The following is a 26,288-nucleotide window of genomic DNA, read 5'->3' on the forward strand; positions in this document are numbered from 1 at the left end:
GGAATGCTGAAAATTCTTTATTTGTGCAAAAGGATAATTCATCCAACGTTTCGACCTTGTTTTTAGGTCTTTATCAAGGATAAAGTTATCTAAGATCATAAAGGGTTACAAAACCATATAAACACGTAATTAGTACATAGTACAACATAACAGTACAATATATTGCTACTTGAGAGTACAATGGGTCAAATGACCATGATGCACATACAAAAAATTTTTCCAAAGCCATAGTGAAAACAGTTGTACTGAGGAAAGAAAATTTCCACATGACCTATCTGGAGAAACATTCTGGATCAAACAACCAAAAATAGTCAAGCAGGTAAATACACACCTATATGGATAACAGGATGATATGTGTTCAATTGTATAGCGTCATTGCCATTAAGGTACAAATGGAAAACTTGCAATCCTATATAGTGAAGGAAATGAACACATATCATATCAAAGAACACAGGAACATGGGTGTGAGAAAAACCTCAATGTTTATACTTTGTTCTTTATAATGGTGTGAACATGTATATGTCTCAGTACCTTATGCACTTGAGAATTCTAGTGAGTAGATCATGAAAGCCTATTTCAGAACTGGAATCGGTAAATAATTGTAGGTGGAATCTAAATGAAAAGATGGTACAAGTGTTATCATGACACGTGGGCTATAACACAATGGACCGTGTGACAAAGAAGAAAGGAGAGAAAGAAGAGGAAGAAAATGCAACTACCTGTAACATTACGTGATAGTCACTGGTAAGTATCACTTGACAATTCAAATGAAAAAGGATTCCTTTATTAAAGGGTTCTCAGTCGCCTCAGGATCATGAAATACTAGGGTAAATGATATGAGAATGGGTAAGAAGCACCACTAAAGGAAATATGAGATGCAGGACATATATCTATAAACCCCTGAACTACATGATAGAAATAAAAAGAAGAAAAAAGAAAAAAAAGAAGAAAGAAGAAGAACACATAGAATGCGGAAAGAGAATGGGTACAACTACCTGAGTTACTGCAGGGAGGCCCCTGGTTGGTATTGTGAGGGTTAGTGGAATTCCTTCACTGAAGGGTTCTCAGTTGCCTCAGGTTCGTGAAAAATGCTATAGACAAATAATGCCCGGAGAAAAGGGGTTCATATACAGCGAATAATGGTAATACAAGGTACATGTGTCACATGTAATAGTATATATATATATATATTGTACTAAGCTCTACACCAGAAATAGAAAGTAGTCCCTCTGCCTTCTGTCTAGGTGCCCTGAGTTATGTCCTGTAAACTGTCACAGGGACCCAGACACACATGTGTAGTAGGGGAATATCCCTGCTGAGATGCCAGTGCTAGAGCACTCGTTTGCTGTGGAGTTGAACGCTATGTGAGCAGTTCTTACCTTCAATGAGCAGAAGTCTCTTTTTTCAGATTTCAATATCTCTGTGGGTATCTGGCAGAAATATGGAATACTCTTTACTGCTAAGACCCTGTACACCACTCCCACTAAAGGGGGCTTTACACGCTGCGACATCGCTAATGCGGAGTCGTTGGGGTCACGGAATTTGTGACGCACATCCGGCCGCATTAGCGATGTTGCTGCGTGTGACACCGATGAGCGATTTTGCATCGCTGCAAAAACGTGCAAAATCGCTCATCGGTGACATGGGTCTCCATTCTCGATTATCGTTACTGCAGCAGTAACGATGTAGTTCGTCGCTCCTGCGGCAGCACACATCGCTCCGTGTGACACCGCAGAAACGAGGAACCTCTCCTTACCTGCCTCCCAGCCGCTATGAGGAAGGAAGGAGGTGGGCGGGATGTTCCGGCCACTCATCTCCGCCCCTCCGCTGCTATTGGGCGGTCGCTCAGTGACGTCGCTGTGACGCCGCACGGACCGCCCCCTTAGAAAGGAGGCGGTTCGCCGGTCACAGCGACGTCGCCGGGCAGGTAAGTATGTGTGACGGGTCTGGTCGGTGTTGTGCAGCATGGGCAGCGATTTGCCCGTGTCGCGCAACAGATGGGGGCGGGTATCCACACTAGCGATATCGGGACCGATATCGCAGTGTGTAAAGTAGCCTTTAATAAACTGTGTAAAGGATTTTAAGTAAAAATCCACAATAAACCAGCGCTAGATGGGTTTTTATAATTTTATTAATAGACCACAAATAAAAAATTTTTTGCTATCCTTGTTTCAAGACAGAGTATTTGATAATATACAATACACTGATTATTACTAAAACCAAGGACCACATAAAACAAGGACCACATAAAATAAAAAATGAAAGTAATGAGAATAAAATTCTTTTGTATAACCAATTAACTTCGAGGTGATACAATATTCACATTGATTTAGTTTTACCAGTCTAATGTAATGCCCCGGCCGGTGGCATATATTTTGTTTGGTTAATAATTTAGACTTATACAATGAAAGATGTACTATACCACCCCTGGCTAACTTACAAGTTTTAAGTTGTACAATATTTATGTACAAGTTTGCGACGTTATATTCATATATAGGAAGGCAAACAATATTGGCAATTTAGTGGCACCCACCATACGTAATCTTACAGCACCTAATAAGGGAGGATTATTTGGCCTGAAAGGTTTTTTTCCATGCAAAAGCTGTATAGTATGTAAGAATACAAAAAATATTTCACGGAAATCCTTCTTACAGGGGCAGTCAGAAGTCATGATTAGAGAATTTATTACATGTCAATCAAAGGGAGTAGTATATTGAATTCAATGTCCCTGTCAGAAAAAATACATTGAGAGAACTATTAGACCCCTATGGAAAAGGGTGGGTGAGCACATTAGAAGTGTTAAAAATAAATGTACTAAGCACCCCCTATCCAGACATTATGTGTTAAAACATGGAGGGTCCTTTAAAGGATCCCAAGTATGGGGCGTACAAAAAATAACTAAGGATTGGAGAGGTGGCGATTTCATTAAAAAAATGTCACGAGCAGAAAGCCAATGGATTTTTGAATTGAACACCTTGAAACCATATGGACTCAATAATGATATAGAACTGTTTCCTTTTAATTAATTTATATTTTTATAGGTAGAGGAGTAATAGGTACTGATAATAATACGGAGAGAAGGAAAAAAAAAAAAAAAAAAAAAAGCGATTGTCATGGAGATATATGTGTATATATGCATAATATATATTAAAATTGGTGCTTCACTTGCCCAAGGTTGATGTAGATATAAGGGGCTTTTCATATTATAGCAAATTTATATTACACCTTTATGATGTCCTTTTGTTAAATTTATTGTTGAAAAAAAGCATATGCATATATACACATTGTCTTCCCAGTATATGATGATACAAGCAAGGCTATATATAGGTCTTTTTAGAAAAACCTTTAGAAAAACCTTTGCACATAATTATATTATATGGCTATTATGAACGGTCTTTCACAAATTGATATATGTAGTGGTCATTGAATGTTGGTTGAATTTAAACATTGTTTAATTTTATGCAAATTATAACCAATTAAATATATGCATAAATAGTGCTCTAGGCAACAGCTGAGTTATCCTTGAGGAAGGGGGCCGTTACACGCCCCCGAAACGCGCGTCGGATCAGGACTCTGTTTTTGCCTACCTCACCTGTGCGGTGATAACCTGCCAAGTAATCTCTCCCTCGTGTGGAATCAACCGGCTTCCACTGGACACGGTACGGATTGCCTGCTGGAGAGGTTGAGAGGTTACCGCTGACATTTCCTTTGTCTGCAACCAGGATACATTGGTACCTCCAGCGGTTCTGCATTGCTCGTTTGGAAGCGGATCGGAGCCTTGTGTGGTGCTAACCTGCCAAGCAACTTCCTCCTGTGTGGAATCAGTCAGCTGACACTGGATACGGTCTGGACTGCCCGCTGGAGAGGCTGAGTAGTTACCGCTGATCTTATTGTTGTCCGCAGCCAACATCTTGGTGCTTTCAGTGGCTTCGTACTGCTTGATTTCGAAAGTACATTTGGGAGAATACGGGACCGGCTGGTTTGTGGCCTTGTGAAGTGTTATAAAGGCTCTGTAAAGAGGGATGTCGGTAACCATACATCTCCCCCAGAGCCAGCACTAGTCGCGGCCACTGGCCTCAAAACGTCCGCTCTGGAAGTCTAACAGGTCAATCCTGTACATAGCGGTTCCAGCCTAATCAACGGAGAAATCCGGGGTGTTTTTTGCGGTCAAGTTGTTGTGAGGTTTATTCCCCCAGGCCCTGGGGGCGAATATAACGTCGCAAACTTATATTGTACAACTTAAAACTTGTAAGTTAGCCAGGGGTGGTATAGTACATCTTTCATTGTATAAGTCTAAATTATTAACCAAACAAAATATATGCCACCGGCCGGGGCATTACATTAGACTGGTAAAACTAAATCAATGTGAATATTGTATCACCTCGAAGTTAATTGGTTATACAAAAGAATTTTATTCTCATTACTTTCATTTTTTACTTTATGTGGTCCTTGTTTTATGTGGTCCTTGGTTTTAGTAATAATCAGTGTATTGTATATTATCAAATACTCTGTCTTGAAACAAGGATAGCAAAAAATGTTTTATTTGTGGTCTATTAATAAAATTATAAAAACCCATCTAGCGCTGGTTTATTGTGGATTTTTACTTAAAATCATTTACACAGTTTATTAAAGGCTACTTTACACACTGCGATATCGGTCCTGATATCGCTAGTGTGGATACCCGCCCCCATCTGTTGCGCGACACGGGCAAATCGCTGCCCATGCTGCACAACACCGACCAGACCCGTCACACATACTTACCTGCCCGGCGACGTCGCTGTGACCGGCGAACCGCCTCCTTTCTAAGGGGGCGGTCCGTGCGGCGTCACAGCGACGTCACTGAGCGACCGCCCAATAGCAGCGGAGGGGCGGAGATGAGTGGCCGGAACATCCCGCCCACCTCCTTCCTTCCTCATAGCGGCTGGGAGGCAGGTAAGGAGAGGTTCCTCGTTTCTGCGGTGTCACACGGAGCGATGTGTGCTGCCGCAGGAGCGACGAACTACATCGTTACTGCTGCAGTAACGATAATCGAGAATGGAGACCCATGTCACCGATGAGCGATTTTGCACGTTTTTGCAGCGATGCAAAATCGCTCATCGGTGTCACACGCAGCAACATCGCTAATGCGGCCGGATGTGCGTCACAAATTCCGTGACCCCAACGACTCCGCATTAGCGATGTCGCAGCGTGTAAAGCCCCCTTTAGTGGGAGTGGTGTACAGGGTCTTAGCAGTAAAGAGTATTCCATATTTCTGCCAGATACCCACAGAGATATTGAAATCTGAAAAAAGAGACTTCTGCTCATTGAAGGTAAGAACTGCTCACATAGCGTTCAACTCCACAGCAAACGAGTGCTCTAGCACTAGCATCTCAGCAGGGATATTCCCCTACTACACATGTGTGTCTGGGTCCCTGTGACAGTTTACAGGACATAACTCAGGGCACCTAGACAGAAGGCAGAGGGACTACTTTCTATTTCTGGTGTAGAGCTTAGTACATGTCACGCTCCCCGGGTCCTCGGCTCCCCTCCCCGGGTCCTCTGCCCCGCTCCCCGGGTCCTCATCCCCGCTCCCCGGCTCACCTGCCACGCTCCCCGCTCTCCAGCCTCCGGTGCCCGTCCTTCCCAGGTCCCCTGGTCTCCGATCCCGGCGCCCGACGGCTTCCCAGGCCCTGGCCGGCTCCCCTGCGTCGTCCTCTCAGCTTCCTTCCCTGGCTTCTGGCACCCGGGCTGCGCGCATGCGCATTAGGGCGCGCGCGCGGTCACTGACCCTTTCTTAAAGGGCCAGCGTCCATTAACAGGAAATGAGGCTAAACAGGTACAGGGTATAAAGGGGTTTGTTGTCCAAGGGGGCGGGGCCTGATCTTCGTGTTTTCCAAGCTAGGAGTCAGGTCTCCTTGTGTCTTCTTGCCATACTCACGTATCTCTCTTCTAGAGCTGATCCTGCCTCGCCATCCGGTCCTGCTGAATCCCGAACCCCGCACGCTGTCCGTCTGCCATCTGACAGTCCGTACCATCTCGGATCCCTGCGGTGACCCGTCATCTCGCTCCAAAGGTTCCGGACCCCGCCTGACATCATCTCGGCTTCCGAACCTGAGCTACGTCACCCGGACTACCATCTGTGACTCCGTGGTCCAAGGGACTTCTCCGTTACACCCACTTGCACGGACTGTTCTGCTGCCCATAGTGCTTCAGCTACCGGACTCCTTACCACCATCTTAAAGTTCGGCCCAGTGGATCCACCTCCTGGGTCTGCCCGACCGCCTGGCCCTGACAGTACAATATATATATATATACTATTACATGTGACACATGTACCTTGTATTACCATTATTCGCTGTATATGAACCCCTTTTCTCCGGGCATTATTTGTCTATAGCATTTTTCACGAACCTGAGGCAACTGAGAACCCTTCAGTGAAGGAATTCCACTAACCCTCACAATACCAACCAGGGGCCTCCCTGCAGTAACTCAGGTAGTTGTACCCATTCTCTTTCCGCATTCTATGTGTTCTTCTTCTTTCTTCTTTTTTTTCTTTTTTCTTCTTTTTATTTCTATCATGTAGTTCAGGGGTTTATAGATATATGTCCTGCATCTCATATTTCCTTTAGTGGTGCTTCTTACCCATTCTCATATCATTTACCCTAGTATTTCATGATCCTGAGGCGACTGAGAACCCTTTAATAAAGGAATCCTTTTTCACTTGAATTGTCAAGTGATACTTACCAGTGACTATCACGTAATGTTACAGGTAGTTGCATTTTCTTCCTCTTCTTTCTCTCCTTTCTTCTTTGTCACACGGTCCATTGTGTTATAGCCCACGTGTCATGATAACACTTGTACCATCTTTTCATTTAGATTCCACCTACAATTATTTACCGATTCCAGTTCTGAAATAGGCTTTCATGATCTACTCACTAGAATTCTCAAGTGCATAAGGTACTGAGACATATACATGTTCACACCATTATAAAGAACAAAGTATAAACATTGAGGTTTTTCTCACACCCATGTTCCTGTGTTCTTTGATATGATATGTGTTCATTTCCTTCACTATATAGGATTGCAAGTTTTCCATTTGTACCTTAATGGCAATGACGCTATACAATTGAACACATATCATCCTGTTATCCATATAGGTGTGTATTTACCTGCTTGACTATTTTTGGTTGTTTGATCCAGAATGTTTCTCCAGATAGGTCATGTGGAAATTTTCTTTCCTCAGTACAAATGTTTTCACTATGGCTTTGGAAACATTTTTTGTATGTGCATCATGGTCATTTGACCCATTGTACTCTCAAGTAGCAATATATTGTACTGTTATGTTGTACTATGTACTAATTACGTGTTTATATGGTTTTGTAACCCTTTATGATCTTAGATAACTTTATCCTTGATAAAGACCTAAAAACAAGGTCGAAACGTTGGATGAATTATCCTTTTGCACAAATAAAGAATTTTCAGCATTCCAAGAGTTCTTTTCTTACGTTATTGATCACTATAGTGTGCCAGAGCTATTTCTATTGAATTGACTCTTATTTTTTCTGAGCACCTGCTATATACACAGTGACCCAGACATATTCAAGTTTCATTCAGAAGGCAGAGGGAAGCCTTAGCAGCTGAGCCTATATCTTGGCTTGTGAGCATTAGAACAGGCCGGCGATTACAGGGTAACATGAAAAATGTCCAGCTTGCATTATGACTAGAACATGACAATATCCTTTTAAGTACTAACCTATGATGCGTTCCTAAGCAGTTGATGTTATATGTTCTACATTTCATTTTCTGCATACTTTACAAGTAGTAGAATTTGCTTTGATATAGGCAACTGGATTTTCACAATGAAAAGGCAAAGGATAACGCCCGAAAAAGACGCCATACATTATGTCAGTGCCATCACTGACAAACCTGGATTGACCATGAAATACATCAATCCCCTTAAAGGTGAGTTAAAACAAGTTTTAACTAAATTGCCTTAATATTGTCATGCATTAGAATGACTGTCTTAGGTAATGATAAATATTTTCTACAGGAAGAGTAGTGTTTGCTGAAACTGAAATCGAAAAAGGGAGTTTTGTTGCAGAATATCGAGGCGAGCTCACGTATGCACTTACGATGGTAGACAACTACTCGAGATTTATGGTTGTGGTACAAGTCAAAGATCTAATGGCCCATACTGCAGCGAAGGTCTTCCAAGCACACTTATGCAGACCTCATGGCTACTTAGAGAGAGTCCTCACAGATCAAGGCACAGCCTTTGAAGCGGAAATCTTCAAGGACTTCTGCAGCTTTTACCGATGCAGGAAGATGCGCACTACACCCTACCATGCTCAAACCAATGGTTATCAACCTGCTCAGGACTTTACCCCATATTCCAGATGTGGCCTTACAAGTGATTTATAGAGGGGTAACAATACGTTGGGATCACCGGATCTAATCTCCCTTTTTATACACCCTAAAATCTTGTTTGCTTTAGAATAAACAATAACATCATAAAGGTATAGCAGTACCGTTTCAAAGTTTCGGTGTCCCAAGCAGCATTCCATCAGCCTCTGGAAGGTTCCTGGCAAATTGCACAGCTCGAAGGGCATGCTTTTGAACTCGCAGAGACCCATCGGGGTGGCAAAGGCGGTCTTCTCCCGGTCTGCCTCAGCAACGGACACTTGCCAATAGCGACTAGTGAGATCAAGGGTAGAAAAATAATTTGCAGTTCTCAATGCAGCTAGCTATTCCTCAATACAGGGGAGTGGTGCTGTCCTTCTTCTTTAACAGGACCAACGGAGCTGCCCAGAGGCTACAACTGTCACGGATAACCCCAGCCTCCTTCATGTTGCTCAACATGTCCTTGGTACACTGGTAATGTGCAGGTAGTTTTGGCTTATATCTATCTTTGATGGGTGGGTGTGCACTTGTGGGGATGTAGTGTTTGACCCCTTTTATTCTTCAAAAGTCTAGCGGATGTTTGCTGAAGACTTGCTCGTATTCTTGCACTAGCCTGTAGACCCCCTTCTTGTGATGTGAAGGTGTGGAGTCAGTGCCTACGTGTAATTCCTTACACCACTCCTCTGGCTGACTTGGTGAGCTGTCACTGAATGGGTGGGCTGAAGCAATGGTGGATGCTGCTGTTTGGATAGCATGTGTATCTACTGAGAACAGCTTATCAATGGTGGCAAATCGGAGCAGCTTAATCTCTTGCTCTCCGCAGTTCAACACTCTCATGGGCACTCTTCCCTTCCATATTAATGAATAAAACTATGATGTAAATAGCATATAGATACCCCACAAATGCAGATAAAAGTAGGTTATGGGAAAAGGGGGAAGAGAGAAACAGGAAAATAGTGGAATAAAGTATACCTTCCAGGTGGGAGAGGAAATGGCAGCACAGCCAGTGGAGGTGAAGCAAGGGGAGCCTGCAACTAAAGAGTTGAGAGCGTTATCACATGGTGACTGAGCCTGATTGTAACGGGAGCATAGAGGTGCCGATCCTGTCTTACCTGCGTTGGTGTAGAAGTGGGTGTCCTGTGGTGGAGTCAGCTATGTGCAGTGGTGGCCGTGGGTTCTTTTATGTGCGACCGTAGTAATAGCTGCGCCCACTTCCTGTATGGGAGTGGAATGCAGTGAGGGTAATGGAACGCACGCCTGCGCATTTGTGTTTAACGTCGCGCATGTGCAGAACGGAGAAAAGGCTGCACTCACTTCCTAATGAAAGGGAGTGAGACGCATCTGGGAAGGGAAGGGAAAAGATTAGGGTTTGGGGATGATGAAAGGGCTTTCTACGGGCAAGGATGGCAAAGGGTGGCAGTGACGGAAAGTCAGGCAGCCTGTCCTGTCCTGTCCTGTCCGTCCGTCTTTTTGTATCATGAATTGGAAAGACTGCAAGGGGGAGGGGAGGTCCTTGTGTCCAAAAGGAGGAGTTATTCAGATTCATTGCAGTGGGCGGCGGCTGCAAAAAGCACCATTCTTCTTGTTTTTGCTCTGCAAAACAGCCTTTTCAAGGGTTGGCTTGGTGACAAAATGTCTTCTGTAGGCGTGGGTTTGTCTCCCTCTCCCTAAGATGTGTCCGGTATAGGCCAGGGTGCCACTCAAGGCCGTAACCAATTCAGGTTATAGCTTCTCGGCCTTTTGGCTAAGATCAAGTGTAGTTTCGGAGGACGCTACCTTGGTCGGTACTGGAAGGTGCCTGGGATTGCACGTCTGCCGGCCTTGAGGAAGTGTGTGCGCCTTCTGGTGACACATAGCCCTCTTGTGCCTGGACGGTTCCCAGGCAACGGGAGGCGATCACCTTTGTTATTTTGAAGTCCTACTGATAAACAGAAAAAAAAAAAAAATTAAATCTGTTCTTATCAGTTTAATATCTGATACGTCCCCTCTCTGGGGACCATATATTAAATGGATTTTTAGAACAAGGAGATGGAAAAAATCTTGCTCTGTCCACTGCACGCATTGACCTGGTATTGCAGTACCTCCAGGACCGGTGCACCCCTTCTTAACCCAGTTTCCAAAAGCAGAACTCAATTCACCTGATTCAAATGAGCCCCATTAGTGAATTGAAAGAAAGCAAAAACTTTATATGCACCTCAATTTGGCCAATTCACTTTTCACACTTTCACCCTTTTTTTTATCTTTCACACCTTTTACTTGCTTTATTGATGCAAAAAGCTGTGCCAAATAGCAAACTCATCTCCACTCAACTTGACCAACTCTGCTATGTCCCGTGCAGTATCTTATTCTCAGTCTTATCTAGATCATTTGCAATTGAATAGAATAGATCCCTTTTGGCTGCTTATGACTGTGTAAAATATGTAGTTTTACTGGGCTGGGATGAGAGAATCCATTGAAGCATGGTGTAGGGATTGTGGTTCCTGTGTGCTAAGAAGAGAGGCTGGCACCAGCCAGAAAGCCCCATTGCAGCCAATAATCACTTAATAACTTTTTCAACTTGTCATCATATGGGAGGCCCCGTTGTTGGTAGACGTGCACCTTCTCAGTGAATGGCCGGTGAAATGCAGGCAACTCGATCTCTTCGAGGTCATCATCCTCTGGCCCCTCTTCCGACAGGTGGGGCATCCGGGAGAGTGCATTGGCATTGACGTTGGTACGGCCGGCCCGGTACTTGATGGTGAAATCGTAGTTGGCTAACCTGGTCACCCACCGCTGCTCCAACGCGCCCAGCTTGGCCGTATCTAGATGGGTCAGCAGGTTATTGTCTGTGTACGCGGTGAACTTGGCTGCTGCCAGGTAATGGCGGAACCGCTCGGTGATAGCCCACACCAGTGCCAAGAGCTCAAGCTTGAAGGAGATGTAGTTCTCAGGGTTCCTCTCAGTCGGTCGGAGTTTTCGGCTAGCATAAGCTATTACCTTTTCCCTTCTGTCTTGGACCTGGGATAGAACAGCCCCCAAGCCCACATTGCTGGCGTCGGTGTAGAGGATGAATGGGCGGCTGTAGTCAGGGTACGCTAGGATTTCCTCTCCGGTCAGGGCTGTTCTCAGCTGGCGGAAGGATTCCTCATGCTTTTCTTCCCACACCAATGGGGCTACTAGGGATCTACCACCCTTGGTCTGTCCTACGAGGAGGTCTTGCATGGGGGCAGCCATCTTTGTGTACCCCTTAATGAAGCGACGGTAATATCCCACCAGGCCCAGAAACTGCCTCACTTCCCTCACTGTGGTCAGTCTCGGCCAGTCTTGGATGGCGGTGATCTTCTCGGGGTTGGGGGCGACACCTTCCGCACCAACCACATGTCCTAGGTACTGCACTCTGGGTTTCAGCAGATGACACTTTGAGGGCTTCAACTTCATCCCATACTTGGCAAGGGACGCGAACACCTCGGCTAGGTGCTCCAGGTGGGCTTCATACGTCTGTGAGTACACAATCACATCATCCAAGTACAGCAAAACGGTCCCATAGGCAGTCTTCTCTCGGTCTTCCGGTGCCACGGCCACCTGCCAGTACCCGCTGGTGAGGTCAAGGGTGGAGAAGTAGTTAGCGGTTCTCAGCGAGGCCAGGGACTCTTTGATGCGGGGCAGAGGGTAAGCATCCTTATGCGTTATCTGGTTAATCTTCCGGTAATCCACACACATCCGCATGGTGCCATCCTTCTTCTTAACCAGCACCAACGGAGCGGCCCAGGGACTACAGCTGTCCCTAATAACCCCTGCCTCCTTCATGTTCCTCAACATGTCTTTGGCGCATTGGTAGTGCGCAGGGGGAATAGGCCTGTATCTCTCTTTAATAGGGGAGTGTGTACCGGTAGGGATGTGGTGTTGAACCCCTTTAATCTGCCCAAAATCTAGAGGGTGCTTGCTAAAAACCCGCTCATACTCCTGTACCACCCGGTATACCCCTTCCTTGTGGTGTATGGGGGTATCATCAGTGCCGACATGTAGCTCTCGATACCACTCGCCTAACTCCCCCAGGGATGAGTGGGAACCGGCAGCAGGCGGTGTGACCGGGGGAACGGCTTCATGGATCGTGTGGGGATCTAGAGTGAGCAATTTGGCAAGGGTAGCGTACCGGGTGGTGCATGAATGCACACATATTGGTTTTATAATCTTATTGTATTACTTTATATTCTTATTTCACTTGTGCATATCTCCACCATAATCCTGGCTAAGAAATATAGCTTTTTTTGGGGTACACAGGTAGTAAGGTCTTCTTTCTATTTCTTTAGGGGTGATATAGCCTGGTGGAACTCTAGACCTCTAACATTATATATGCACCCTTTTTCTTTATGGTTCTTGGACACCTTATAACATTCTTCCATACATATATATCTTTCTCATAAATTATAAATAATTAGGCATTTTTATATATTTTATTTACATTTTCATAAATAACTTTTTACAAAGCATGGGGGACATTCTCACATACATATAATTTTCATGTACGCATTCTGAAAATTTACGCATAAACCGTACACACTCCTTTTTGTAACAATTTCTATAACTCATTCACTGAACTCTCATCCCGGATATTCATTCTTACACCGAATTTCCTGTTATAACACAACATGCATGATTTTTATTCAATTTATTTTTATTTTTTAGGTTTATTAGTAGTGATGAGCGAGTACTAAAAAGCTCGGGTGCTCGAAGCTCGGGCCGAGCCTCCCAAGATACTCGTGTACTCGGCCCGAGCACCGAGCCCAATGTTATCCTATGGGAGACCCGAGTATTTTTGTGAAATGACCACCGGCAGCATGTAGAAACCCTAAAAATGGCACAAAAGTCTCCGAAGAGTGCTCAAATGACATGGCAACAGCATGGGGAAGACCCCTTGAAGCATTTATCACTCAAAAGTCACAGCTGTGAATAATTTTGTCCGCGTTTTACGCCATTTTTACGGACTCACCAGAAAACCTTCCAAAATGACACCAAAATGATTTTTCATAGCGGAAATGTTAAGGGCACATACCCAATAGTGAGATAGAGCTAATGTATGTTACTTTTTGAGATCAATACATGAAAGATTTTACGTAAAACATTGTGTGGCACTCCGATGTCCCTGAGAAGAGACGTACATAAAGGCCTCTGAGTCTAATGTGCCCATTTTGAGGAACTGAGTCTTTGTAGTATTTTCCTTTGCCAGGGCAGTCCAAAATTGTGAGGTTCACCAATGCCCCTGCATACAGACGTGCATGATGGCCTGTAAACCTGAAGTGCCCATTGTAAGGAAGTGGGTCTATTGTAGTATAACCCTTAGGCAGGGCAGCCAAAAATTAGGAGGCTCCACGTTGTCCCTGGATAGAGACGTGCATGAGGGCCTCAAAACATTAAGTGTCCAGTGTCAGGAAGTGGGTGTATTATAGTATAGCCCTTAGGCAGGGCAGCCAAAAATTGGGAGGCTCCACGTTGTCCCTGGATAGAGACGTGCATGAGGGCCTGTAAACCTGAAGTGCCCATTGGAAGGAAGTGGGTCTTTTGTAGTATAGCCCTTTGGCAGGGCAGCCAAAAATTGGGAGGCTCCACGTTGTCCCTGGATAGAGACGTGCATGAGGGCCTGTAAACCTGAAGTGCCCATTGGAAGGAAGTGGGTCTTTTGTAGTATAGCCCTTTGGCAGGGCAGCCAATAATTGGGAGGCTCCACGTTGTCCCTGGATAGAGACATGCATGAGGGCCTCAAAACATTAAGTGTCCATTGTCAGGAAGTGGGTGTATTATAGTATAGCCCTTAGGCAGGGCAGCCAAAAATTGGGAGGCTCCACGTTGTCCCTGGATAGAGACGTGCATGAGGGCCTGTAAACCTGAAGTGCCCATTGGAAGGAAGTGGGTCTTTTGTAGTATAGCCCTTTGGCAGGGCAGCCAAAAATTGGGAGGCTCCACGTTGTCCCTGGATAGAGACGTGCATGAGGGCCTCAAAACATTAAGTGTCCATTGTCAGGAAGTGGGTGTATTATAGTATAGCCCTTTGGCAGGGCAGCCAAAAATTGGGAGGCTCCACGTTGTCCCTGGATAGAGACGTGCATGAGGGCCTCAAAACATTAAGTGTCCATTGTCAGGAAGTGGGTGTATTATAGTATAGCCCTTAGGCAGGGCAGCCAAAAATTGGGAGGCTCCACGTTGTCCCTGGATAGAGACGTGCATGAGGGCCTCAAAACATTAAGTGTCCATTGTCAGGAAGTGGGTCTTTTGTAGTATAGCCCTTTGGCAGGGCAGCCAAAAATTGGGAGGCTCCACGTTACAACGACAGGAGACCCGCTCCTTTGCAATGGGAACAATGTTTTGAGGCCCTCATGCACGTCTCTATGCAGGGACAACGTGGAGCCTCCCAATTTTTGGCTGCCCTGCCAAAGGGCTATACTATAATACACCCACTTCCTGACAATGGACACTTAATGTTTTGAGGCCCTCATGCACGTCTCTATCCAGGGACAACGTGGAGCCTCCCAATTTTTGGCTGCCCTGCCAAAGGGCTATACTACAATACACCCACTTCCTGACAATGGACACTTAATGTTTTGAGGCCCTCATGCACGTCTCTATCCAGGGACAACGTGGAGCCTCCCAATTTTTGGCTGCCCTGCCTAAGGGCTATACTATAATACACCCACTTCCTGACAATGGACACTTAATGTTTTGAGGCCCTCATGCACGTCTCTATCCAGGGACAACGTGGAGCCTCCCAATTTTTGGCTGCCCTGCCAAAGGGCTATACTACAAAAGACCCACTTCCTGACAATGGACACTTAATGTTTTGAGGCCCTCATGCACGTCTCTATCCAGGGACAACGTGGAGCCTCCCAATTTTTGGCTGCCCTGCCAAAGGGCTATACTATAATACACCCACTTCCTGACAATGGACACTTAATGTTTTGAGGCCCTCATGCACGTCTCTATCCAGGGACAACGTGGAGCCTCCCAATTTTTGGCTGCCCTGCCAAAGGGCTATACTACAAAAGACCCACTTCCTTCCAATGGGCACTTCAGGTTTACAGGCCCTCATGCACGTCTCTATCCAGGGACAACGTGGAGCCTCCCAATTTTTGGCTGCCCTGCCTAAGGGCTATACTATAATACACCCACTTCCTGACAATGGACACTTAATGTTTTGAGGCCCTCATGCATGTCTCTATCCAGGGACAACGTGGAGCCTCCCAATTTTTGGCTGCCCTGCCAAAGGGCTATACTACAAAAGACCCACTTCCTTCCAATGGGCACTTCAGGTTTACAGGCCCTCATGCACGTCTCTATCCAGGGACAACGTGGAGCCTCCCAATTTTTGGCTGCCCTGCCAAAGGGCTATACTACAAAAGACCCACTTCCTTCCAATGGGCACTTCAGGTTTACAGGCCCTCATGCACGTCTCTATCCAGGGACAACGTGGAGCCTCCCAATTTTTGGCTGCCCTGCCTAAGGGCTATACTATAATACACCCACTTCCTGACACTGGACACTTAATGTTTTGAGGCCCTCATGCACGTCTCTATCCAGGGACAACGTGGAGCCTCCCAATTTTTGGCTGCCCTGCCTAAGGGCTATACTACAATAGACCCACTTCCTTACAATGGGCACTTCAGGTTTACAGGCCATCATGCACGTCTGTATGCAGGGGTATTGGTGAACCTCACAATTTTGGACTGCCCTGGCAAAGGAAAATACTACAAAGACTCAGTTCCTCAAAATGGGCACATTAGACTCAGAGGCCTTTATGTACATCTCTTCTCAGGGACATCGGAGTGCCACACAATGTTTTACGTAAAATCTTTCATGTATTGATCTCAAAAAGTAACATACATTAGCTCTATCTCACTATTGGGTATGTGCCCTTAACATTTCCGCTATGAAAAATCATTTTGGTGTCATTTTGGAAGGTTTTCTGGTGAGTCCGTAAAAATGGCGTAAAACGCGGACAAAATTATTCACAGCTGTGACTTTTGAGTGATAAATGCTTCAAGGGGTCTTCCCCATGCTGTTGCCATGTCATTTGAGCACTCTTCGGAGACTTTTGTGCCATTTTTAGGGTTTCTACATGCTGCCGGTGGTCATTTCACAAAAATACTCGGGTCTCCCATAGGATAACATTGGGCTCGGTGCTCGGGCCGAGTACACGAGTATCTTGGGAGTCTCGGCCCGAGCTTCGAGCACCCGAGCTTTTTAGTACTCGCTCATCACTACTAATAAACCTAAAAAATAAAAATAAATTGAATAAAAATCATGAATGTTGTGTTATAACAGGAAATTCGGTGTAAGAATGAATATCCGGGATGAGAGTTCAGCGAATGAGTTATAGAAATTGTTACAAAAAGGAGTGTGTACGGTTTATGCGTCAATTTTCAGAATGCGTACATGAAAATTATATGTATGTGAGAATGTCCCCCATGCTTTGTAAAAAGTTATTTATGAAAATGTAAATAAAATATATAAAAATGCCTAATTATTTATAATTTATGAGAAAGATATATATGTATGGAAGAATGTTATAAGGTGTCCAAGAACCATAAAGAAAAAGGGTGCATATATAATGTTAGAGGTCTAGAGTTCCACCAGGCTATATCACCCCTAAAGAAATAGAAAGAAGACCTTACTACCTGTGTACCCCAAAAAAAGCTATATTTCTTAGCCAGGATTATGGTGGAGATATGCACAAGTGAAATAAGAATATAAAGTAATACAATAAGATTATAAAACCAATATGTGTGCATTCATGCACCACCCGGTACGCTACCCTTGCCAAATTGCTCACTCTAGATCCCCACACGATCCATGAAGCCGTTCCCCCGGTCACACCGCCTGCTGCCGGTTCCCACTCATCCCTGGGGGAGTTAGGCGAGTGGTATCGAGAGCTACATGTCGGCACTGATGATACCCCCATACACCACAAGGAAGGGGTATACCGGGTGGTACAGGAGTATGAGCGGGTTTTTAGCAAGCACCCTCTAGATTTTGGGCAGATTAAAGGGGTTCAACACCACATCCCTACCGGTACACACTCCCCTATTAAAGAGAGATACAGGCCTATTCCCCCTGCGCACTACCAATGCGCCAAAGACATGTTGAGGAACATGAAGGAGGCAGGGGTTATTAGGGACAGCTGTAGTCCCTGGGCCGCTCCGTTGGTGCTGGTTAAGAAGAAGGATGGCACCATGCGGATGTGTGTGGATTACCGGAAGATTAACCAGATAACGCATAAGGATGCTTACCCTCTGCCCCGCATCAAAGAGTCCCTGGCCTCGCTGAGAACCGCTAACTACTTCTCCACCCTTGACCTCACCAGCGGGTACTGGCAGGTGGCCGTGGCACCGGAAGACCGTTTTGCTGTACTTGGATGATGTGATTGTATACTCACAGACGTATGAAGCCCACCTGGAGTACCTAGCCGAGGTGTTCGCGTCCCTTGCCAAGTATGGGATGAAGTTGAAGCCCTCAAAGTGTCATCTGCTGAAACCCAGAGTGCAGTACCTAGGACATGTGGTTGGTGCGGAAGGTGTCGCCCCCAACCCCGAGAAGATCACCGCCATCCAAGACTGGCCGAGACCGACCACAGTGAGGGAAGTGAGGCAGTTTCTGGGCCTGGTGGGATATTACCGTCGCTTCATTAAGGGGTACACAAAGATGGCTGCCCCCATGCAAGACCTCCTCGTAGGACAGACCAAGGGTGGTCGATCCCTAGTAGCCCCATTGGTGTGGGAAGAAAAGCATGAGGAATCCTTCCGCCAGCTGAGAACAGCCCTGACCGGAGAGGAAATCCTAGCGTACCCTGACTACAGCCGCCCATTCATCCTCTACACCGACGCCAGCAATGTGGGCTTGGGGGCTGTTCTATCCCAGGTCCAAGACAGAAGGGAAAAGGTAATAGCTTATGCTAGCCGAAAACTCCGACCGACTGAGAGGAACCCTGAGAACTACATCTCCTTCAAGCTTGAGCTCTTGGCACTGGTGTGGGCTATCACCGAGCGGTTCCGCCATTACCTGGCAGCAGCCAAGTTCACCGCGTACACAGACAATAACCTGCTGACCCATCTAGATACGGCCAAGCTGGGCGCGTTGGAGCAGCGGTGGGTGACCAGGTTAGCCAACTACGATTTCACCATCAAGTACCGGGCCGGCCGTACCAACGTCAATGCCAATGCACTCTCCCGGATGCCCCACCTGTCGGAAGAGGGGCCAGAGGATGATGACCTCGAAGAGATCGCGTTGCCTGCATTTCACCGGCCATTCACTGAGAAGGTGCACGTCTACCAACAACGGGTGAACCTGGATCCGCTGCCCCGACAGGACTGGCAGGAAGCTCAGGACCAGGCACCTGCTGTCCGCCTGGTCAAGACTCTAGTGGAACAGGGTTCTGCTGGGATAGACCCTGCTGCCCCTGCCGAAGCCCAACGTCTGTGGCAAGAACGGACCCGGCTATACCTACACCAGGGGAAGTTGTATCGCGAGCTGATTAATCCAAAGACTCACGAGAAGATCCGCCAGCTGGGGATTCCCCAGGCTAACGTGCCCACCGTCCTGCAAGCATACCATGATGGTGCAGTGCACTTCGGGTGGAAGAAGCTAGAGATGTTGTTAAGAGAGCGGTTCTATTGGAGTGGAATGCGGGAATCTGTGGAGGCCTGGTGCCGAGAATGTGGCCCTTGCGCATTGAGAAGGAAGGACGAGGCCAGCCAGAAGGCACCCCTACACCCGATCATTACACACCAACCGCTGGAGCTGGTTGCCCTTGACCATGTAAAGCTCACCCCCAGCCGAAGTGGGTACACCTACGCTCTGACCATCGTAGACCACTACTCGAGGTTCCTGGTGGTTGTCCCAGTTAAGGACTTAACCGGCCGCACCGCTGCTAAGGCTTTCCAGGCTTATTTCTGTTGACCGCATTGGTACCCGGAGAGGGTGCTTACCGACCAGGGTCCGGCCTTTGAAGCAGAGATATTCCAGGAATTCTGCCAGTTGTACGGCTGCAAGAAAATCCGGACCACGCCTTACCACGCCCAAACCAATGGCATTTGTGAAAAGATGAACCACTTGGTCCTGGGCCTCCTCAAGACGTTACCACTGGAAGAGCGGAACCTGTGGCTGGAGAAGCTACCTGACCTGGTCGATATGTACAACAACATCCCTTCCAGCTCTACGAAATGCACTCCAGCATACCTGATGGGAGCTCGTCCCGGCCGGCTACCAGTGGATCTGGAAATGGGCTTGGAAGCTTCAGAAGCACTCCTGTCGACAGCTGAATGGGACACTCGGCGGAGGACACAGTACCGACAGGTCCAGGAGTATGTTGAAAAGAACTTGTGCCGGAGTCGGGGACAACAGGAGCAGTGCTTCAACAAGAAGGCGCCTGCCGGTTCCTTCCAACCTGGGGATGTAGTGCTGAAGCGGAAAAGAAGGGCCCACAAGCTGGATGATCAATGGGAAAAAACCCCGTATGTAGTCCAGCCCACAGGATGGGAGAATGGGAAGGCCTACCAGATCAGCCGTGACCAGGGGGGGACTTTGGCCACGGTTTCCCGAGACCACCTGAAGAAGTGCCCACCAGCATTGAGAGTAGCGGATGAGGCTCCAGTTCCCAGTCCAGTGGAGAAGGAAAAAGAGGTAATCCACACCATGATGGGTGATTTTCCAGCAGACTGGCCTACACAGAACGGTGCGGTGATCCTTCCAGTGATACTGTTCCCACAACCCGTGGATGAAGAAATGATGGAAACGGTTAACCGCGAGCCAGTGCCCAGGGATGTACCTGTACCCAGCTCCCCTACGCCTCCGCCTGCCCCACATGATAGCAGGGAGGAGGAACTGACTGTTCCCTCTGCCCCACTGCCTGTCACCACTGACACCGGACCCCGAAGGTCCACTCGCCCCAACCTAGGTAGACCCCCACTTAGGTACAGGGAAACTACTCTTTAAAAGGGGGGGGGGCTTTATGTGTTGAGTGTACCAGTTTGAAAGTTTTAAATGATAAGTAAAGATGATCAACCAAAGAAGTTTACCTGATTGAACCGTGATTAAACCGGCCGTTGCCGGCAACTGTTGTCCCCGTAGGGACTGTGCAACCATTGCGTAAGGAACTGCTTACGGACAAGCCCGAGAACTTGCAGGGCAACCACAAACTTAGTGCAATGTAAATAAAAATGTTTGTTGGCTTGACACCGTTACCGCCTCCGGAGAGGCTGATTTGGGAGGATGGGCCTGGAGGAAAGGGATGGCCTAGGCCCGCCACTACCGTAACCGGTGGCGATCCTCCGGGGGTTCAGGGGTCCCCTTGGACGTGGGCCCCCTGAAAGAGACAGAACCCGCTCGGGCAACTTGGTGCTGGACTGGGGTCAAGGGGTGCTGCCCGCTTCTTAGGGGCAGCATCAGGGCCAGGTTGTTTGGGTGGGAGAAGAGCGGAAGCTGTACCGTTGTAAAATGTTTATGATGCTTTTACATGTTTTACCGTTTTATTCTTTTTCAGTTGTGAAAATAAAACCGGTGATGGACGGGCAGCCCGCAGACGGTCTGCATTTTACTATAGGGGAATGTGGCGCCCTGGACAAGCCAGGTCGTCACAGGTACTACACCAACACACTCTACACTCCGGCTAGGCACACCGAAGCTAAACACAAATCCTAGTTGCCTTCCTCCAGGGGCTGATGTCCACACCAGGGGGTGGGCCAGGCGGTTGATCCCACCCACCGAGGAGTTCACAGTCCTGGAGGCGGGAAAAGGAGTCAGATTAGAGATCAGTTTTGGAGTTAGAGAAGTGAAGAGGAGAGGAGACTGACCGTGTCCGGGTGTGTGGCCCGGGCACTCAGCAAGGTTGGCAGACGGTGGTGACCTTCTGCAGGAGAGGCTGATTGGAGTGAACCGTACGGACCGGGGATGGGCGGTGGCCCGCCGGTACCAGATCGGGGAGTGAAGAGAAGCCAGCACCATCCGGCAGGGCCTACGGACCCCGACCAGGCTAGGAGTCGCCGTAAAACCGGTCAAATCCGTTAGCGACAGGAACCTCCAGGGTTTCCCAGCAGTCAAGACCCGATTGAAGGCAACAGCTCACACCGTAGAGGGAAGCACAGTCACCGCCAAGGCTACAGTTCCCAGGGCCAGAGCCTGCGGGCAAAAGGGGCTCCCTCAGCATCCATCCAAGCTGGGGAGCGGGTTACCGGTGGGAAGCCCGCTAGATTTTGGGGGAATAAAAGGGGTCCAACACCACATCCCCACAGGTGCACACCCACCCATCAAAGAGAGCTATAAGCCAATACCACCTTCACATTGCCAGTGTACCAAGGACATGTTGAGCAACATGAAGGCGGCTGGGGTTATCCGTGACAGTTGTAGCCTTTGGGCAGCTCTGTTGATCCTGTTAAAAAAGAAGGACGGCACCACTCCTTCCAGAGGCTGATGGAATGCTGCTTGGGACAAGATTTTAGGGTGTATAAAAAGGGAGATTAGATCCCGTGATCCCAACGTATTGTTACACCTCTATAAATCACTTGTAAGGCTACATCTGGAATATGGGAACCAGTTTTGGGCTCCACATTTTAAAAAGGACATTCAGAAGTTAGAGTCAGTTCAAAGGTGGGCAACTAGACTACTACAAGGAATGGAAGGCCTCCCATATGATGACAAGTTGAAAAAGTTATTAAGTGATTATTGGCTGCAATGGGGCTTTCTGGCTGGTGCCAGCCTCTCTTCTTAGCACACAGGAACCACAATCCCTACACCATGCTTCAATGGATTCTCTCATCCCAGCCCAGTAAAACTACATATTTTACACAGTCATAAGCAGCCAAAAGGGATCTATTCTATTCAATTGCAAATGATCTAGATAAGACTGAGAATAAGATACTGCACGGGACATAGCAGAGTTGGTCAAGTTGAGTGGAGATGAGTTTGCTATTTGGCACAGCTTTTTGCATCAATAAAGCAAGTAAAAGGTGTGAAAGATAAAAAAAAGGGTGAAAGTGTGAAAAGTGAATTGGCCAAATTGAGGTGCATATAAAGTTTTTGCTTTCTTTCAATTCACTAATGGGGCTCATTTGAATCAGGTGAATTGAGTTCTGCTTTTGGAAACTGGGTTAAGAAGGGGTGCACCGGTCCTGGAGGTACTGCAATACCAGGTCAATGCGTGCAGTGGACAGAGCAAGATTTTTTCCATCTCCTTGTTCTAAAAATCCATTTAATATATGGTCCCCAGAGAGGGGACGTATCAGATATTAAACTGATAAGAACAGATTTAATTTTTTTTTTTTTCTGTTTATCAGTAGGACTTCAAAATAACAAAGGTGATCGCCTCCCGTTGCCTGGGAACCGTCCAGGCACAAGAGGGCTATGTGTCACCAGAAGGCGCACACACTTCCTCAAGGCCGGCAGACGTGCAATCCCAGGCACCTTCCAGTACCGACCAAGGTAGCGTCCTCCGAAACTACACTTGATCTTAGCCAAAAGGCCGAGAAGCTATAACCCGAATTGGTTACGGCCTTGAGTGGCACCCTGGCCTATACCGGACACATCTTAGGGAGAGGGAGACAAACCCACGCCTACAGAAGACATTTTGTCACCCAAGCCAACCCTTGAAAAGGCTGTTTTGCAGAGCAAAAACAAGAAGAATGGTGCTTTTTGCAGCCGCCGCCCACTGCAATGAATCTGAATAACTCCTCCTTTTGGACACAAGCACCTCCCCTCCCCCTTGCAGTCTTTCCAATTCATGATACAAAAAGACGGACGGACAGGACAGGACAGGACAGGCTGCCTGACTTTCCGTCACTGCCACCCTTTGCCATCCTTGCCCGTAGAAAGCCCTTTCATCATCCCCAAACCCTAATCTTTTCCCTTCCCTTCCCAGATGCGTCTCACTCCCTTTCATTAGGAAGTGAGCGCAGCCTTTTCTCCGTTCTGCACATGCGCGACGTTAAACACAAATGCGCAGGCGTGCGTTCCATTACCCTCACTGCATTCCACTCCCATACAGGAAGTGGGCGCAGCTATTACTACGGTCGCACATAAAAGAACCCACGGCCACCACTGCACATAGCTGACTCCACCACAGGACACCCACTTCTACACCAACGCAGGTAAGACAGGATCGGCACCTCTATGCTCCCGTTACAATCAGGCTCAGTCACCATGTGATAACGCTCTCAACTCTTTAGTTGCAGGCTCCCCTTGCTTCACCTCCACTGGCTGTGCTGCCATTTCCTCTCCCACCTGGAAGGTATACTTTATTCCACTATTTTCCTGTTTCTCTCTTCCCCCTTTTACCATAACCTACTTTTATCTGCATTTGTGGGGTATCTATATGCTATTTACATCATAGTTTTATTCATTAATATGGAAGGGAAGAGTGCCCATGAGAGTGTTGAACTGCGGAGAGCAAGAGATTAAGCTGCTCCGATTTGCCACCATTGATAAGCTGTTCTCAGTAGATACACATGCTATCCAAACAGCAGCATCCACCATTGCTTCAGCCCACCCATTCAGTGACAGCTCACCAAGTCAGCCAGAGGAGTGGTGTAAGGAATTACACGTAGGCACTGACTCCACACCTTCACATCACAAGAAGGGGGTCTACAGGCTAGTGCAAGAATACGAGCAAGTCTTCAGCAAACATCCGCTAGACTTTTGAAGAATAAAAGGGGTCAAACACTACATCCCCACAAGTGCACACCCACCCATCAAAGAGAGATATAAGCCAAAACTACCTGCACATTACCAGTGTACCAAGGACATGTTGAGCAACATGAAGGAGGCTGGGGTTATCCGTGACAGTTGTAGCCTCTGGGCAGCTCCGTTGGTCCTGTTAAAGAAGAAGGACAGCACCACTCCCCTGTATTGAGGAATAGCTAGCTGCATTGAGAACTGCAAATTATTTTTCTACCCTTGATCTCACTAGTCGCTATTGGCAAGTGTCCGTTGCTGAGGCAGACCGGGAGAAGACCGCCTTTGCCACCCCGATGGGTCTCTGCGAGTTCAAAAGCATGCCCTTCGAGCTGTGCAATTTGCCAGGAACCTTCCAGAGGCTGATGGAATGCTGCTTGGGACACCGAAACTTTGAAACGGTACTGCTATACCTTTATGATGTTATTGTTTATTCTAAAGCAAACAAGATTTTAGGGTGTATAAAAAGGGAGATTAGATCCGGTGATCCCAACGTATTGTTACCCCTCTATAAATCACTTGTAAGGCCACATCTGGAATATGGGGTAAAGTCCTGAGCAGGTTGATAACCATTGGTTTGAGCATGGTAGGGTGTAGTGCGCATCTTCCTGCATCGGTAAAAGCTGCAGAAGTCCTTGAAGATTTCCGCTTCAAAGGCTGTGCCTTGATCTGTGAGGACTCTCTCTGAGTAGCCATGAGGTCTGCATAAGTGTGCTTGGAAGACCTTCGCTGCAGTATGGGCCATTAGATCTTTGACTTGTACCACAACCATAAATCTCGAGTAGTTGTCTACCATCGTAAGTGCATACGTGAGCTCGCCTCGATATTCTGCAACAAAACTCCCTTTTTCGATTTCAGTTTCAGCAAACACTCCTCTTCCTGTAGAAAATATTTATCATTACCTAAGACAGTCATTCTAATGCATGACAATATTAAGGCAATTTAGTTAAAACTTGTTTTAACTCACCTTTAAGGGGATTGATGTATTTCATGGTCAATCCAGGTTTGTCAGTGATGGCACTGACATAATGTATGGCGTCTTTTTCGGGCGTTATCCTTTGCCTTTTCATTGTGAAAATCCAGTTGCCTATATCAAAGCAAATTCTACTACTTGTAAAGTATGCAGAAAATGAAATGTAGAACATATAACATCAACTGCTTAGGAACGCATCATAGGTTAGTACTTAAAAGGATATTGTCATGTTCTAGTCATAATGCAAGCTGGACATTTTTCATGTTACCCTGTAATCGCCGGCCTGTTCTAATGCTCACAAGCCAAGATATAGGCTCAGCTGCTAAGGCTTCCCTCTGCCTTCTGAATGAAACTTGAATATGTCTGGGTCACTGTGTATATAGCAGGTGCTCAGAAAAAATAAGAGTCAATTCAATAGAAATAGCTCTGGCACACTATAGTGATCAATAACGTAAGAAAAGAACTCTTGGAATGCTGAAAATTCTTTATTTGTGCAAAAGGATAATTCATCCAACGTTTCGACCTTGTTTTTAGGTCTTTATCAAGGATAAAGTTATCTAAGATCATAAAGGGTTACAAAACCATATAAACACGTAATTAGTACATAGTACAACATAACAGTACAATATATTGCTACTTGAGAGTACAATGGGTCAAATGACCATGATGCACATACAAAAAATTTTTCCAAAGCCATAGTGAAAACATTTGTACTGAGGAAAGAAAATTTCCACATGACCTATCTGGAGAAACATTCTGGATCAAACAACCAAAAATAGTCAAGCAGGTAAATACACACCTATATGGATAACAGGATGATATGTGTTCAATTGTATAGCGTCATTGCCATTAAGGTACAAATGGAAAACTTGCAATCCTATATAGTGAAGGAAATGAACACATATCATATCAAAGAACACAGGAACATGGGTGTGAGAAAAACCTCAATGTTTATACTTTGTTCTTTATAATGGTGTGAACATGTATATGTCTCAGTACCTTATGCACTTGAGAATTCTAGTGAGTAGATCATGAAAGCCTATTTCAGAACTGGAATCGGTAAATAATTGTAGGTGGAATCTAAATGAAAAGATGGTACAAGTGTTATCATGACACGTGGGCTATAACACAATGGACCGTGTGACAAAGAAGAAAGGAGAGAAAGAAGAGGAAGAAAATGCAACTACCTGTAACATTACGTGATAGTCACTGGTAAGTATCACTTGACAATTCAAGTGAAAAAGGATTC

At 46.5% G+C, this 26,288-nt stretch overlaps 2 pseudogenes; one reads left to right on the forward strand and one right to left on the reverse strand.

Moving 5' to 3' along the window:
- The first annotated feature begins 10,274 nt into the window (after positions 1-10,274).
- Positions 10,275-10,482, forward strand: LOC142257317 (U2 spliceosomal RNA; annotated as a pseudogene).
- A 12,010-nt stretch (positions 10,483-22,492) lies between these two features.
- Positions 22,493-22,699, reverse strand: LOC142257312 (U2 spliceosomal RNA; annotated as a pseudogene).
- Between the last annotated feature and the right edge of the window lie 3,589 nt (positions 22,700-26,288).

Source organism: Anomaloglossus baeobatrachus, chromosome 11 (genome assembly GCF_048569485.1).
Source record: "Anomaloglossus baeobatrachus isolate aAnoBae1 chromosome 11, aAnoBae1.hap1, whole genome shotgun sequence".
NCBI lineage: Eukaryota > Metazoa > Chordata > Amphibia > Anura > Aromobatidae > Anomaloglossus > Anomaloglossus baeobatrachus.